This window comes from Scaptodrosophila lebanonensis, unplaced genomic scaffold, assembly GCF_003285725.1.
Source record: "Scaptodrosophila lebanonensis strain 11010-0011.00,11010-0021.00 unplaced genomic scaffold, SlebRS2 tig00000352-arrow-arrow-pilon, whole genome shotgun sequence".
Taxonomy (NCBI): domain Eukaryota; kingdom Metazoa; phylum Arthropoda; class Insecta; order Diptera; family Drosophilidae; genus Scaptodrosophila; species Scaptodrosophila lebanonensis.
The window spans coordinates 28,404-46,487 of record NW_022060657.1 but is presented as its reverse complement, the minus strand read 5'-3'; the positions used below and the strand labels follow the sequence as shown (position 1 = coordinate 46,487).

Sequence of the window (18,084 nt, the reverse complement as noted above, 5' to 3'; positions counted from 1 at the left end):
AGAAGAGCGAGCCAATGACTTGCAGTTGTTGTTGTTTTTAGAGCATTATTTTTTTTACAATCAAACAACTGTGTTCGATTGCCCAATGTATACATTAATGCGAATGTACATACATGCTATATTCATACAAAGGCATACATACATACATATGTATGTATGTTTCTCTTTACTTTTTCAGCCGTACGTAGAGAACCGCACGCATAGACACGAACTGTTGCTTGTTGTGTGTGTGAGTGTGTGTATGTCCCCAACTATTTGATATTTGTTGTTGCTGCATAAAGTTATTAATGAAAACCCTAATGCCAAATGCACTAAACAAAGAAAAAACAAGATAGAACGCTACAGTCGAGCAAACCCGACAGTAAAAAAGCCTGTACTCTCCACAAAAAAAAAAAATTAAAAAAAAGAAAGATTAAAAAAAGAAAAATTAAAAAAAAATTAAATTATTAAAAAAATGAATGAATTAATTAATTAATTAAATTAAATTAGAATACATGTTTATGTTCAGTTTTAACAGCATACATTTACATCACGTACCTATGCGTGTTTATATGCGTGTATGTATGCAGCACAAAGTTGAACCAAAGCAGCAACAACAACAACAGCTGCGGGCAGCGCTGCCGACAGAGGCAGCGCATGAGCAGCGATTTTACTTATGGCTATAACTTTCTTCAGAATTGACCTATCATAATGAAATTTGGCACACGGATACATGAGTACTGGATGTACCTACCAAAATTGATTTCAAAATTCCGAGAATTACGGAAGTTATAAGAAAAAACTCAAACTCGTACTTTCTCGGTCTTAGGAGAATATGGAAACCAAATTTGGTTATTCTAGCTCTTATACTTTCTGAGAGTCTTGCGTTCATACGGACAGACGGACACACAGACGGACGGACGGACAAGGCTTTATCCACTCGGCTTCTCATCCTGATCAAGAATATATATACTTTGTGAGGCCTGCCACGCCTCCTTCTGTGTGTTACATACATGTAGGAATTGGGAAAGTTCCAGAAGAGCAAGCAACCGAACGTTCAACGCGAAGTGGCCGTCGTTACTAAACGACGAGAAGCGAGAGAGCAAAATGCTAAAAGAGAGCGAGCAATTATTCAGTCGGTGCCAGAATCTCGTGAGCTACGCACGTATCAGTGAAGCCTAATTACATACATATATATAAAGTTATTCATTAAAGTACTTATATATAATAATTACATAGACATACACACACACAAACAAACATTGTTATTACATCTAAATAAACCTATAATATTAAAAACTGTTAAACATAATAATACTATGTCGTCTCTTGGTTGTTTTCGGCACTAAGGAAATATTGGAGACCACATTTTGGGGGCTCAACCGCGATTTGAATTGATTCTTAATAACAAGTGTGATAAAAAGACATGGGTGTAATTGATACGGTGCTGTAGTGGCTGTGAACTGTTGTAAATGTAAAAGTTACAAAGTTAAAATTTGTTGCTGAAAGTATGCAAACATTTGTAATGCAATAACATTTACGAGGGCGAGACAGCAATAGTGCTGGTAATTTCTGGTGACATTGTGAAATTCCAAGAAACAGAAGCGACGAGAATCCGACTCAAACGGCAACGAAGAAGGCGATAAAGGAGAAGCATTTACCGTTACTGAAAGAGACACGACGACTTGTGTGTATACAGACAACGCAAGCAAGAGGCTGGTGTGTTAGTGCTGTGGTGAACTGATCAAGAAGAAGCGTGTAATAGAAACAGGAGTGCAATCGCTGGTATTGCGAACGGAATCAGAAGGCTTGAGAATCGACGAGAGAATGAATTTGACGGCTGGCAGTAGCAGTTAAATTTGAACAAGAGCGTGTCTACAGAAGCAGCCGTGGTGAATGAAAGAGAGGCAACTACCGTGTTACTGAGAGAGGCACGACGACTTGTGTGTATACAGACAATGCAAGCAAGAGGCTGCAGTGTTGGTGCTGTGGTGAGCTGAACAAGAAGAAGCGTGTAGTAGAAACGGCAGATGTGCGTGCGATCTCTAATTTTGTGAGCGGCAGCAAAAGGCTTAAGAAGCGAAGAGAGCAGAAACTTGGCGGCGGTGGCAGTTGAATTCAAGCAGACGTATTCAATACAAGTGGAGGTGGTGAATATCTGGTGGGTCATTCGGTGTTTGTGAATTGGAAGCACTCACCATAAGAGAGACAAAAACGAAGAAGACGAATCAAAACGACGAGAGCAGTTGGCAGTTTTAACATAGTGTTAAGCAAACATTAACATTTTAACATAATTTTTCAAATAGTCGATGACCAAATAGAAGAATGGCTCGCGGAGAAAATTATAAAGCCGAGTACTTCAGAATATGCTTCACCTATTGTACTGGTGTGTTAGTGCTGTGGTGAGCTGATCAAGAAGAAGCGTGTAATAGAAACAGGAGTGCAATCGCTGGTATTGCGAACGGAATCAGAAGGCTTGAGAATCGACGAGAGAATGAATTTGACGGCTGGCAGTAGCAGTTAAATTTGAACAAGAGCGTGTCTACAGAAGCAGCGGTGGTGAATGAAAGAGAGGCAACTACCGTGTTACTGAGAGAGGCACGACGACTTGTGTGTATACAGACAATGCAAGCAAGAGGCTGCAGTGTTGGTGCTGTGGTGAGCTGAACAAGAAGAAGCGTGTAGTAGAAACAGCAGATGTGCGTGCGATCTCCAATTTTGTGAGCGGCAGCAAAAGGCTTAAGAAGCAAAGAGAGCAGAAACTTGGCGGCGGTGGCAGTTGAATTCAAGCAGACGTATTCAATACAAGTGGAGGTGGTGAATATCTGGTGGGTCATTCGGTGTTTGTGAATTGGAAGCACTCACCATAAGAGAGACAAAAACGAAGAAGACGAATCAAAACGACGAGAGCAGTTGGCAGTTTTAACATAGTGTTAAGCAAACATTAACATTTTAACATAATTTTTCAAATAGTCGATGACCAAATAGAAGAATGGCTCGCGGAGAAAATTATAAAGCCGAGTACTTCAGAATATGCTTCACCTATTGTACTGGTGGCAAAGAAACAACGGAAAGAAACGGCTTTGCTGTGATTATCGTAAATTGAATGAAAATATAGTGCGCGATAACTTTCCAATGATACAAATGGACAGCGTTATAGAGAAGTTACAAGGGGCTCACATTTCTACTACGTTGGATTTGACTAATGGTTATTTCCACGTACCAGTTGAGACAGAGTCGCAAAAATATACATCCTTTGTAACACAGAAAGGGCAGTATGCATTTTTGTATGTACCGTTTGGCATTTATTAATTTTTTTATATTTTATTTATTTATTAATATTTTTTATTATTTATTAATATATTAAAAATAATTATATAATTTTATGTTTTAGTATTGTTTAAAGAAAAAATAATTTTAATAATAGTTTAATAGTATTGTGAAAGAAAATTGAAATAATTTGAAAAATTTTTATTTTAAAAGAAAATTTAATTTATTGTACCTGATACGGTGCTGTAGTGGCTGTGAACTGTTGTAAATGTAAAAGTTACAAAGTTAAAATTTGTTGCTGAAAGTATGCAAAAATTTGTAATGCAATAACATTTACGAGAGCGAGATAGCAATAGTGCTGGTAATTTCTGGTGACATTGTGAAATTCCAAGAAACAGAAGCGACGAGAAACCGACTCAAACGGCAACGAAGAAGGCGATAAAGGAGAAGCATTTACCGTTACTGAAAGAGACACGACGACTTGTGTGTATACAGACAACGCAAGCAAGAGGCTGGTGTGTTAGTGCTGTGGTGAGCTGATCAAGAAGAAGCGTGTAATAGAAACAGGAGTGCAATCGCTGGTATTGCGAACGGAATCAGAAGGCTTGAGAATCGACGAGAGAATGAATTTGACGGCTGGCAGTAGCAGTTAAATTTGAACAAGAGCGTGTCTACAGAAGCAGCCGTGGTGAATGAAAGAGAGGCAACTACCGTGTTACTGAGAGAGGCACGACGACTTGTGTGTATACAGACAATGCAAGCAAGAGGCTGCAGTGTTGGTGCTGTGGTGAGCTGAACAAGAAGAAGCGTGCAGTAGAAACGGCAGATGTGCGTGCGATCTCTAATTTTGTGAGCGGCAGCAAAAGGCTTAAGAAGCGAAGAGAGCAGAAACTTGGCGGCGGTGGCAGTTGAATTCAAGCAGACGTATTTAATACAAGTGGAGGTGGTGAATAACTGGTGGGTCATTCGGTGTTTGTGAGTTGGAAGCACTCACCATAAGAGAGACAAAAACGAAGAAGACGAATCAAAACGACGAGAGCAGTTGGCAGTTTTAACATAGTGTTAAGCAAACATTAACATTTTAACATAATTTTTTAAATGCAGTTCACTTTCAGTTTGAAAGTCATTGATAGTTGACAATTTACCGGTGACTGTATTGGCACAGTTTGTGAGTAATTGCCAATTAATTTTGTGAGTCACTGTATTTGAGGGATTTATGGAAAACTGAATTTAAGCTTAGAAATATTTTAATAACTTGATTTTTGTTTTTTTTTTTAACTGAAAAATGAATAGAGGCGAGATCTTGGCATTGCTCGTGGTGGATTTGCGCGCAAAATTAACTGAAATTGGACTTAGTTCAAGCGGTCGGAAATCGGAATTGCAGAATCGGCTGCTTGCTCACTATGGTCTTTCGGCGAATAATGTGGAAAGAAATGCTAGCGAGGAAGATGAGGAGTCGTACACAACGGTGAATGGAAATGGATCGAATCAAGGTAGAAATTAATTAGTTCAGAACCCGCAAGCTCTAGGCTTGACTAGGTCATGGTTTACATTAAAGGACGTAGAAGGTAGCGTAACACAATTTTCTGATTCAAATTTCCCAGACATTAATCAGTGGATAGAAGAACTGGAGGAATGTGCACTCACGGTAGAGTGGAGTCAGTTACAGTTGTTCATTTATGCAAAGCAGTTACTTAGCGGTGCAGCAAATTTGTTTATACGTAGCCAGCGCGATATTCGAAATTGGAGTTCTTTGAAATCCGCATTGTGCGATGAATTTGGTGTAAGGGTGTCATCAGCAGAAATACATCGCAAGCTTAATAGACGTCATCAGAAGAAGTGCGAAACATTGCATGAGTATTTGTATTCTCTGATGGATTGATTTGGAAATGAAAGCTTAATAGAATATTTTATAAATGGTATTCCAGACTCGAGAGCAAATAAAGCAATTTTGTATCAGGCTAGAAACATGAGGCAGTTGAAGATGCAGATCGAAACGTATCAGAAAATGCGAGGACCATTTAAGCAGTTAACCAATTATGGCTCGCAGGTCGACAGAAACGAGAAAGACTCAGGAAAAGGTTCAGAACCAGTTAAGAAATGTTTCAAGTGTGGAGATGAGTCGCATCTACGAAAAGATTGTCCAAGAAATGAGTTTAAATGTTTTCGGTGTCCCAATGTAAAGTTCAAGTACAACCAAAGCAAGAAAAATTAACTAACCTTGTTCAGGATAAAGTAAAGCCAGTAAGCATATTTACCTCTTCCGGACTAGAATTGAAGTCTGTAGTGCACTCAAGGGTTATTTTTAAAGGACTTGTAGATACAGATTTATCAGAGATGCAAAAGAGCGACGTGAAGCGAATGATAAATGAGTATAATCCGAAGAGAAATATAAATTGTCCAGTAAAAATGAAAATATGTCTGACAGATGAGTTGCCAGTTTACCAACATGCCAGGCGTTTAGCGTTTAGTGAGCAGCAAATAGTCGATGACCAAATAGAAGAATGGCCCGCGGAGAAAATTATAAAGCCGAGTACTTCAGAATATGCTTCATCTATTGTACTGGTGGCAAAGAAAAAACGGAAAGAATCGGCATTGCTGTGATTATCGTAAATTGAATGAAAATATAGTGCGCGATAACTTTCCAATGGTACAAATGGACAGCGTTATAGAGAAGTTACAAGGGGCTCACATTTTTACTACGTTGGATTTGACTAATGGTTATTTCCACGTACCAGTTGAGACAGAGTCGCATAAATATACATCCTTTGTAACACAGAAAGGGCAGTATGAATTTTTGTATGTACCGTTTGGCATTTTAAATTCTCCCGCAGTGTTCACTCGGTTTATTATGTCTGTTATGCGCGAATTAATTAATAATGGTGATGCAATCGTGTATATGGATGATATTATCATACCTAGTAAGGATGTTGATGAAGGGTTGCAGAAATTGCAAAAAGTACTTGAAGTTGCGGCAAGGAATGGGTTGAGAATTAATTGGAGTAAATGTCAGGTTTTGCAGAAGAAGGTTAACTTCTTAGGGTACATTATAGAAAACAGCACTATTAGGCCAAGTGAGGAGAAAACGAATGCGGTAGCAAATTTTACAATACCACACGATAAACAAGAGAGAACGCTACAGTCGAGCAAGCCCGACAGTGTAATACCCTGTACCCAGGTAAACTTCCGTCACTGAGTTATATGCGCCCATAGCAGCAGCAAAAAGAGGAAGAAGAAGAGCGACCTTGTTGCTGCAGTTTGTGGGGGTTGTACTGTAGAGAATTTGTTTCGCTAATAGCTTTTCACAGAATTGACCGAATTCGATTAAATTTTAAACAACAGTAGACAATTATATATAAATTATGTGTGCAAAGTTTGGTTGAGGTAGCATTTGAAATGTGGACGCTATTGACGAAATTCTGTAGCGGGGGAAGGGGGGGGGGGGGAAATTAAAAAAAAAAAAAAATAAACTCGTCCTTACTCGGACCTAGGAGAATCTGGATGCCAACTTTGGTTATTCTAGCTTTTATAGTTTCTGAGATCCTTGCGTTCATCCAGACGGACAGACGGACGGACATGTCTAGATCGATTTCTCTCGTCATGCTGATTCAGAATATATATATTTTATGGGGTCGGAGATGCTTCCTTCTGTATGTTACATACTTTGCACAAACCTAATATACCCTTTTTACCCTACGGGTACAGGGTATAAAGAGATGTACAGCGTTTTCTTGGATTGACATCGTATTTTAGGAAATTTTTTGAGAAATATGCAGTGATTGCGAAACCATTGTCGGATATACTCAGGAAGGACTCGAAATTTGAATTTAAGGAATTGCAGCTTGTAGCATTTGAACAGTTAAAGGTGGCGTTGACAAGTAAACCAGTATTGATGTTATATAACCCACAATTGGCAACAGAAATTCATACGGATGCATCTAGATTTGGGTTTGGGGCAGTTTTGTTGCAGAGGAACTCAGGAGATAATTTGTTTCATCCAGTTATGTACATGAGCCGTAAGACAAAGCCTTGTGAAGAAAAATACCATTCATATGAACACGAAGTTTTGGCAGTTACAGGAGCTTTAACAAAGTGGCGCGTGTATGTCTTGGGAACAAAATTCAAAATCGTAACTGATTGTAATGCGTTTGCCATGACAATGAAAAAGAAAGAGGTTCCGTTGAGAGAAGCGCGATGGGCTATGTTTTTACAAGATTTTGATTATGAAATAGAACACCGCTCAGGCACAAAAATGAGACATGTGGATGCATTAAGCCGAGTTTCATGTTTTGTTTTGACAGATAGTGTGATGCATCGGTTAAAGGAAGCACAACTGACAGACGATTGGACAAAAGTAGTAAGGGAACTAGTAGAAAGTAAAGGGTATGAGGTGGAGAAAGTAGGAGATGGAGAAGGTCCTTGTAAAACCTCTACCGTAGCAGAATACATGAAGGAATTCGGGACGAATCCCGCGTCAGGAGGGCCGAATGTAGGAATTGGGAAAGTTCCAGAAGAGCAAGCAACCGAACGTGCAACGCGAAGTGCACGAAGAGCAAAATGCTAAAATAGAGCGAGCAATTATTCAGTCAGTGCCAGAATCTCGTGAGCTACGCACGTATCAGTTTTGGCAGTTATAGGAAGCCTAATTACATACATATATATAAAGTTATTCATTAAAGTACTTATATATAATAATTACACAAACATACACACACACAAACAATCATTGTTATTACATCTAAATAAACCTATAATATTAAAAACTGTTAAACATACTACGTCGTCTCTTGGTTGTTTTCGACACTACGGAAATATTGGAGACCACATACATGCGCACAAAACTAGTATAGCCTTTCACCCTTTGGGTACAGGCTATAAAAATTACTATTAAAAATGTTATATAATTTTCAATTAATTAACATTTCTTGCTCTGTCAGTGCAAGACGAATGTACATACATACATATGTAGATACATATGTACATACATAGATGTGCACATATGTATGGACATTCACACATTAGTGTCTCACATTTTGCTTTGGCTATTTCAATCGTTTGCACGCAACTACACGAACAGCTGTTTGTATGTATGTGTGTGTGTGTGTGTTTTTTTTTTATAGCTATACGAGCTAAAGGCTGGATAATCTTCGAAAGATATTGGTAGCCCGAGCTACCAATATGCACGATTCGCATGTGAGACAAGACTTACTCTTTGGCTTGCTCGCGCCTACGTACTAAACCCCCATCCTTATCCATCATCCGTATCCTCCAGAACATGTGGTGATTCAGCGAGTGCTGATCTCTAGGGTTGTCGCTCTTTCTTTTTCTGCCATCCTTTGTCGCTTTATGACTTCTCTGGCGAAGTCGCACACATGAGTCCAGTTTTCGATGGATGCCAGCATCAGGTTTACTACCGTACTATGTGTAACCTGCGCCCCTACTACCCTTTCTAGGTGGTTCCGCTGGCGGTCGTATCGCGAACAGTGGAAGAACACGTGTTCTGCATCTTCTATGCAACTTGCACATTCCGGGCAAGTGTTGTTGTTGTCATGCTTGTATTTGTGCAGGTATGCGCGAAAACATCCATGTCCTGTTAGCAGCTGGGCCAAATAGTAGTTGACCTGCCCATGTCTCCTTTCGATCCACTCCTTTATGTTTCCTAACAGCTTGTGTGTCCATCTTCCTTTGGTGGATGTGTCCCAGCGGTGTTGCCATGTTGCCATCGCCTCATCACTTAGCCTCCGGGAGTATGTTACGCCGGTTCTTCTGCCAAGGTACCTCTGCTTTTCTGCCTCTGCCAGCAGCTCTAGCGGTCTTGCCTCGGTCCACCAAGGTTGGGCATTATTCGTGCTAGGGCATTGCTTACTCCAGCACACCGCCCTCCAACATATTTGAGGTGCTCCTTGTAGTTGAGTCTGTTGTCTATCATGACTCCCAGGTACTTGATTGCTGCTTTGGAGGTGATCTGTTCATTCCCTACTTCTATTGTTATGAACTCTACTTTTTTCCTGCTGCTTACAAGTAGTACCTCTGTCTTGTGGTCAGCTAGTTTCAGTCCTATGCTTGCTATACAGCTCCTAGCTATTGCTACAGTTTTGTTACACATTCTTGTCAGTATGTCAAGGTGTTTTCCCGTCACTACTATTGCTATATCGTCCGCGAACCCAGTGATTTCTGCCCTCTTGGGCAGTTCCAGCCTAAGTATGCCATCATACATTATGTTCCATAGTATTGGGTCTAACACTGATCCCTGTGGTACACCCGCTGTCACGGCATAATGCTTTCTGCCTTCGTCTGTGTCGTACAGGAGCACTCTGTCGTTAAGGTAGTCCCTAATGATCTCTACTAGGTACTTTGGTACATTTTTCCCATCAAGTGCTGCAAGAATGACATCCCAGTCTGCTGAGTTAAAGGCATTTTTTACGTCCAGCGTGATAATGGCGCAGTACTCTTTTTCTACCTCGAGCCACCGCACTCCTTTTTGGCGTCTTTCGCTGTGTGTATAACTGCTGCTATCGCATCTACTGTGGAGCGGGCTTTGCGGGTCCTGGGCGCTATTTCCTTTTGGGATTAGCTTCTTTGCTTCTTCCAGATCCGGGGGAATTTCCTCTCCTTAATGCATGCGTCGAAGGTCTCTCGGAATAGTTCAGCTTCATGTTCGATGGCCGTCCTGAGGGCAATGTTTGGGACTCCATCCACCCCAGGTGCTTTCTTTAGTTTTAGTCCTCTGCTCGCCGCCTCTAATTCTTCAAGAGTGACACCTGGGATGTTTTCTGTGGCCTCACAGCTTGCCACTGAGTATGTAATTTCTGCCCTCTGGGGGAAGAGTCCCTCCACAATTGCCTTGAGCTTCGTAGCGCATGTTATGACTGGTGAACGGAAGCTGCTTAGCTTTTTCATTACCAGCTTGTACCCTGTGCCCCATGGGTTATTCTCAACGTCGTCGCACATCTCTCTGTAGCAGTTCCTTTTGCTTTGGGTGATAGATTTTTTTAAGGTGGCTCTCGCAGCCTTATACTCTTCTTGAAGTTCGACAAAGTTTTCGCGACCTCTAGCTCTCTGGCATATTCGACGTGCACGTATGCATTTCTTGCGGAGGTCGGCAATCTGTCTGTTCCACCAGTAAACGGGTTGTCTTCTAGCCTGTTGGCCTTTCTTGGCCATAGACGCGTTACAGGCATCAGCAATGCAACGCATCAGGATGGTCGCTTTGTTGCTCGCACTACCCATTAGGTGACACTCACCCATCGACAGTTTGAATGCCTCTTTGTCGAAGGTGGTGTCTCTCCATCCTGGATTGGGTCGGGTGCCATTTGTTGGGTTCCGTCTCGTGGGTCGTCTGTGGATCTCAATTATTATTGCCTGGTGGTCACTGTGCGTGTATTCATCCGATACGTGCCATTCCGTTGAGGGTAGTAGGGCAGAACTGATGAAAGCTATGTCGATCTTTGACCTTCTCCCCCCTCTGGAGAAAGTGTCCTTTTCACCGTAGTTGAGCAGTGCTACATCCAGGGTTGCAAACGCTTCAAGAAGGTATTCTCCCCTGAGGTTCGTGCGATTTGAGCCCCACTCGACTGCCCATGCATTGAAGTCGCCTGCGATAACTATGGGCTTTACTTCTTCCGCGTCTTTGACGAGCTTATCAAGTGCATGTCTGTACGTCTCTAGCGGCATGCTGGGGGGGTAGTAACAGCTGTAGTATGTTATTCCGTTCACTGTGCTTTTTACGTATCCTTCCTCGCCGCTGTGCGTCTTCTCAAGTGGATACTTGCCGCATGTCCATATTGATGCTTTATTGCATCCGCTAGTGGTCCATCGTTGTGAGTCATCCGCTCTGTAGTGTTCGCTGAGGATTGCTAGGTCGATTTTTTGCTCGCGCACTATCTGTTTTAGAAGCTCCTGGGCAGCCTCGCAGTGGTTTAAGTTCAATTGAAGGACCCTCATTTGTGTTTATTCAGGACCTTCCTGCGGCTGATATATAGTGGGGGCATTTAGGCCCTCCTGTGACATGCCTGGCGTCGGCATTTGGGTCGTTTCTGCATAGTAAGCAGTGTGGGTCTCCTTGGCACGCTTTGGCTAGGTGGTCAAGTCCCCCGCACTTGAAGCAGTGCTTCGACCAGTCTTTGAGACTTCTACAGTTTCTTGCCATATGCCCGAAGTCAAGGCATTTGTAGCATCTTGTCGGTGTAGTCCTTTTGAGTAGTCTGCAGACTGTCCATCCAACTCGCAGTTTGCCTAACTCTTCTGCCTCTTTTGCCTGTTTCTCCGCTATGACGATTATGGTCGTCCTAGTGCCACCAGGAGCATCCCTGATTACTTTGATGGCCTCGCCATGTATGTCACCTATCTGGTTCCACCATGCGGTGAGTATTTCGTCCTCCGTAGTCACTTCATCGAGGTACCTTAGCTCGAACGTGGCTTCTTGTGTAAGTATTCTGACCTCGACCTCAGTGGGCAGTATGCTTTTGATGTGCTCCTGTTGTTGTCCGGTGGTCACATCGGTTGCTCTCTTAAATTCGAGCAGCAGCTCTCCTTTTTGCGTCTTCCGTACGGCATGGACCTCTTCTCCTACTGTTTTCAATTCAGGGGCGCTTTTTACCTTCCTGATAATATCTGCGAATGACAGTTTCTCCGTCGGCTTGATAATCATGACATCAGGCCTAGGCGGTCTCCTTCGCTTTTTGGATACTTGTATCCACTTGTTGGTTGCCTGGCTGTTTCCTCCTTGTGTTGGTGCCTTTTCCATCTCTTGACTCGGTCCGCTTGCTTTGTCGGTTTTTGGCTTCGGTGTTCTTTTCGGCATGCTTGCATCTGTGTTATCCTGGTTCTCCTGTCTGTTAGTTTTCGTCTTTTTTGGAGGTGTTCTTCTAGGTCTCTCTACCTCTTCTCTTAGCCTTTTTGGTGTGCCGCGTACCTCTTGCTGTCGGGCAGTTTGTGTGCCCCTATCATTTGTACGCACGGATTTCTCTGCTTGCGGCTCCTTGGCCCTAGCTATTTGTTGGTATAGTGATGTTATCACCGCCACCAGGTCACGCATTGGTTGGTGGATAGACCTTCTCCCACCACCAAACATTTCGTTGAGCTCGCCGATTTTTTCCCCCAACTTCGTGAGAGGGTCTCTCCCTTGTTTCGGAACCTGGACTAGCATTGGTTCGCTCTCTAGTTCAGGAGGAGATGACCGAGATCTTTCCATACTCCGCACCTGCAGGGTTTGTACTGGGGAGCGTGGTAGCCTCGATGCTTTTTGGAACGGGTTTTGCCCCGGGCTTCCCGTTAGTGCCTCTTTTGCGCTCTTTGCGCCGGCCTGAGGGCTAGAGCCTATCTGTACTTCCGCCAGTGTTGTTGTTGTTGTTTTTTTCCATTTTTGTGCTGTTGGGTCCCAACTCGTAGCCGTTATCTTGTATTCGTTGTGTAGTTACCCTTATTTGGTCCCATGGTTATCTTTGCAATGCAGGGAGGCCATGCGAGGGTTGACACAAGACCTTATGAGTGCATGTGTTCAGAGCCAGACCGGGAGCTAGACAGAAGGATAACCTTAACTGACCCTACACCCCAACTTAACGGGACGATTACAAGAGCGTTCTACGAGGCTTGCCAGGTTTTAACGGGACGGGGGTAGGTGACGCATTAGCCTGAAAGCCGTCTGGACCAGATTCCACTCCAGCCCATATTGGTAACAGAATACCTCACCCACCAGCCTAATATCGTCTGTTCAAGGTGTTGCATGTTTGCCCAGTATACCATAATCAGGATCTTACTGGGGTCGATCCTGATGGGTCCTCGGACCCGCTTTTCCGCTTCTCCATTTGGTGTGCTCGTGGGTATTTCGGCTTGGTATGCCGGTTCTTCTTTAGGGTCTGCAGTCTTGCCACTGCTACTCGGGATGTCCCACGTTTAAACGCACTTTCCATCCTTGCTGCTCTTGGTCGGGGACTGCTTATTGGTTATTCGCAGCTGGCCTGTTTGCACAGGCCGTTCACTATCCGCCACCTGTGACCCCCACAGTAGCCTGAGCTCAGCCCTGTGTGTGTGTGTGTGTGTGTGTGTATACTTAGTTGTCCCCAACTGTTTGATATTTTGTATTGTTTTTTCTGCATGCTTTTGTAAAATGCATATTTTGAAAATCCATGAATGCAAAGTTGTAGATTTAGTTACGTAGATTACATTATCCAAATTTTAAATCGATCGGACTAAATTTATAACAAAAAATTTCATTTGAAATAGTGAATAAATATTAAAACCCCAATAAAATCCCTTCTTAGTGCGCATCTACACCATGATAGGATACTTGAGCCCAAATTTCAGCATCCTAGCTTTTACCGTGTGGGCTGTGGGCTGTTGACGCGGTTTCCATTTGTGCCCCAATAAAACGGCAATAATTTAAGCTCCAACACAATGCGGATTTTTCAAACAAACTTTGGAGCTACATTTCCCCCCTTTGGAGCTCGAATTTTCCAAAATCCCTTCTTAGTGCGCATCTACACCATGATAGGATACTTGAGCCCAAATTTCAGCATCCTAGCTTTTACCGTTTGGGCTGTGAGCTGTTGACGCGGTTTCCTTTTGTGCCCCAATATTTTTTTTACAGGACAACTCCCATATTTTGGGCCCCAAAAAAAATATCAAACAAGTAAAAAAGCTAAAGTCGGGTGTCCCGACTTTGAAATACTCTGAACATATGTTTACAAAACCAATTAACAAAAAATATTTTGATCGATTTTACCTCTTTTCGTATTCGAACTCACGTAAAGGGTGTATAATTGCACATTTGCATAGCAATTGCGTCTGTGTGAGTGTATGTATGCCTATGCGCATCTATTCGTGTCTGTGTAAGCATTTTCGCAGTCAACCAAACAGCAACATCAACAACAGCCGCGGGCAGCGCTTGAGCTGCGCTGCATCAGCAAATATATTTATGGCTATAACTTCTTGTTAAATCGGTCTATCATAATGAAATTTGGCATACGGACACATAATAACCAACTGGGGGTATTTCCAGAATTTTATTTCGAAATTCCAAGAATTACGGGAGTTACGATTTGTGGGGTAGAGGGGGGAGGGAGGGGAATTCCAAAATAAACAATTTCTTCGTATTCACACAAGGCATCTTGGACTAAAATTTGGTGTTCCTAGGTCTTATAGTCTCCGAGATATAGGCGATTATACGAATGGAAAATGGGGGAAATCAAAAAAATAAAACAAACTCGTATAGAATACACACATAACGCATCTTTGTGCAAAATTTGGTGTCTCTATCTCTTATAGTCTCTGAGATCCAGGTGTTCATACGGACGGACAGACGGACAGACAGACAGACAGGGCTAGATCGACTCGTCTCGTCATGCTGATCAAGAATATATATACTTTGTGGGGTCTGCCACGCCTCCTTCTGCCTGTTACATTTTTCAGCTCCCGCAAACCTAATATACTCTTGTACATTTCATGTACAGAGTATAAAAACCAAGTATACAGTTTTTCTTGGAATTGTTCTGAGAGTATACAAACTTGTTTGAAGTTGAAAGTTTGAAGTTAATCAGATGAAAACTGTAGATTTTTCATACAAACATTGGAGCCTGTTTTCCCCCCTTTGGAGCTCGAGTTTTCCAAAATCCCTTCTTAGTGGGCAGCTAGACTATGAAAGGATACTTGAGTCCAAATTTCAGCTTCCTAGACTTTACCTTGGGCTGTGCGTTGATCACCAATCAGTCAGTCAGTCAGTCAGGACAAACTGTTTTATATATATAGATGCAGCGCTGCTCAAGCGCTGCCCGCAAATGTGTATTTTGGAATTTCCCTCCCGCCCCCCTCTCCAATGCAAATCGCGATTTTCTCTCACTCTCGTAATTCTTGGAATTTCGAACTCAAATTTTGCAAATACCCCCAGTTTGTTAATATGTGTCCCTATGTCAAGTTTCACTATGATAGACCGATTTAACAAGAAGTTATAGCCATAAATATATTTGCTGCTGCAGCGCAGCTCAAGCGCTGCCCGCGGCTGTTGTTGATGTTGCTGTTTGGTTGACTGCACACATGTTTACACAGACACGAATAGATGCGCATAGGCATACATACACTCACACAGACGCAATTGCTATGCAAATGTGCAATTATACACCCTTTGCGTGAGTTCGAATACGAAAAGAGGTAAAATCGATCAAAACTTTTTTGTTAATTGGTTTTGTAAACACAGTACAGAGTATTTCAAAGTCGGGACACCCGACTTTAGCTTTTTTACTTGTTTTATTTTCACTCAAGGGTACATTGGGGTACAAGGACACACTTGGGAATTCTGTTATAGTTTCTTCGATGACTTTGCTTTTACAAATCAACAATAGACAAATCATTCAGCTACTAATCATAAACCCATCGCCAAAGGGAACAACCCGTTTAATAAGTCTTGTACTAGAAAACTTAAGGTAAAAACAGGGGCTTGCTGCTGAAGAAGTAATTCAAAACGTGGTTGACAGTTTTCCAATTCAAGTTCTCGAAGACCGTTTTTTTGCGTTCGCTTTGGCGATCTCATTCCTTCTGGGGCAGCATTTGTTAAGCATATTTAAATTTTTTTCCAATAGTGATATCTGAAAAAAACAGTTCGGGTATTAGGGGCAAAAATTGAAAGTGGACTGTTTTACTATACATTTAACTAAGCCGGCAGGATCCCGCACATCGGCCTATACATACATATCCTAATTGGATATTCCTGTAGTTAGGATTGTTGTATGTGTATACTTTTCCTATAACTAGGGGGACATCACGGTTCCGCAATTGCATTTTTTAAGCAAATTTTTTATCTTTATTCCAGAATTTCATGTGTATATTCATTTATAGGAAGTGTTTCGAAGTGTGACTTATCGAGAAATGAATTGTGATTCGATTGGAATGTTCATCATATACCCCCAAATAGGTGGGGATTTCCCCAAAGCACTGTACAGCAATCTGCGATCACTTTAAAATTTTAAAAACATCGTGAATATATCAAAAGCCAAACTAACCCTTTTAAAAACGATAGCAAATTTGGGGTAAGAACAGCATGACGAACACTATGTATAAATGTATAAATAGAATAAATAGAATCGGCCAAAATTTCCAAGTTTTTGTTCCATTTTGAGGTCGTATTTTTGGTATATTTACAAATATTGTAATCTAATCAAGAAGTCACTTTTTCCAAATGTGTCACTGACATCATGATTTACTCACATATCATTTAATATATGTATATGGGTGGTATGAGCGTATAACCACGCCCACTTTTTAAAAATAGTTTATTGTTTGAAGCCTAATGTTTAAAATATAGACCTTGCTATAACTAACACTATAGGACCTAGGGATATTAAATTTAAAGTCCAAGATGCCTTTTGTGAATACGCAGAAAATGTGTTTTTTAGAATTTCCCTACCTCCCCCTCTCCAATGCAAATCGCGATTACCTCTAACTCCCGTAATTCTTGGAATTTCTAACTAAAATTTTGCAAATACCTCCAGTTAGTTATTATGTGTCCGTATGCCAAGTTTCATCATAATAGGTCTTTAACAAGAAGTTATAGCCATAAATATATTTGACTAGCAGGTATTGCTTGTCTTAACCCGGCTCAATATAATGTTCTTGACAAAAAATTATTCAGTAGTCCGTTACATTTTTGTTCTTGCCAAACTATTTGGTTAAACGAACATGACCACTATAACTAATATTTTTTAAAGCTCGTTTTCCCCCCTTTGGAGCTAGAATTTTCCAAAAGCCTTTCTTAGTGTGCTCCTACACTATGATGGATACTTGAGTCCAAATTTCATCTTTTACCGTTTGGGCTGTGCGTTGATCACCAATTAGTCAGCACAAACTGTTTTATATATAACGCAACGTTTTAAGATAGACTATGTGCAAAAAAGGGGAATAATTCTAAATTCACATTTGAGTCTTTTCGTGCCATATTGAGTCAATACGGTCACGCACAAACTCGGAATATGAAACACGGCACCCGTGTCAAAAAGCACTGACAATTCTCATCTCAATTTGCTAGAGTAAAACTTTCGATAGTTGAAGCCACCGATACCATCAAAATATCGAAGTTTGAATGCAATAAGCAGAATATTTAAATAACAAAATCTAATTATTTATTGACATCAATAAGAACAAATCATATAAATACATACATCTGCCCGCAATGCGAAGCAGAATATGCGTAGCTCCGTTATTCGGTTTTTGCTTTACTATCGCTTACGCAGTCGTTGCCTAGCGACGGTAACTGTAAACTTTTGGCGTTTTGCCTTTGCAATTAACATTAAATGGTTACAACGAAAGAAGAAGAGCGAACCAATGACTTGCAGTTGTTGTTGTTTTTAGAGCATTATTTTTTTTACAATCAAACAACTGTGTTCGATTGCCCAATGTATACATTAATGCGAATGTACATACATGCTATATTCATACAAAGGCATACATACATACATATGTATGTTTCTCTTTACTTTTTCAACCGTACGTAGAGAACCGCACACATAGACACGAACTGTTGCTTGTTGTGTGTGTGAGTGTGTGTATGTGATGTCCCCAACTATTTGATATTTGTTGTTGCTGCATAAAGTTATTAATGCCAAATGCACTAAACAAAGAAAAAATTACTTTTAAAAATGTTATATAATTTTCAATTAATTAACATTTCTTGCTGTGTCAGTGCAAGACGAATGTACATACATACATATGTAGATACATATGTACACACGTAGATGTGCACATATGTATGGACATTCACACATTAGTGTCTCACATTTTGCTTTGGCTATTTCAATGTTTGTATGTGTGTATGTATACTTAGTTGTCCCCAACTGTTTGATATTTTGT

The 18,084-nt window shown here is 41.2% G+C and overlaps 1 long non-coding RNA gene across 1 annotated transcript; it reads right to left on the bottom strand.

Annotated features, from left to right (window-relative positions):
• Positions 1-15,607: 15,607 nt before the first annotated feature.
• Positions 15,608-16,000, bottom strand: LOC115630189. Its single transcript, XR_003996057.1, has 2 exons — positions 15,887-16,000; positions 15,608-15,827 (listed from the first exon to the last, which is right to left on the bottom strand). It is a non-coding gene; the product is annotated as an uncharacterized LOC115630189 (long non-coding RNA).
• Positions 16,001-18,084: the final 2,084 nt, after the last annotated feature.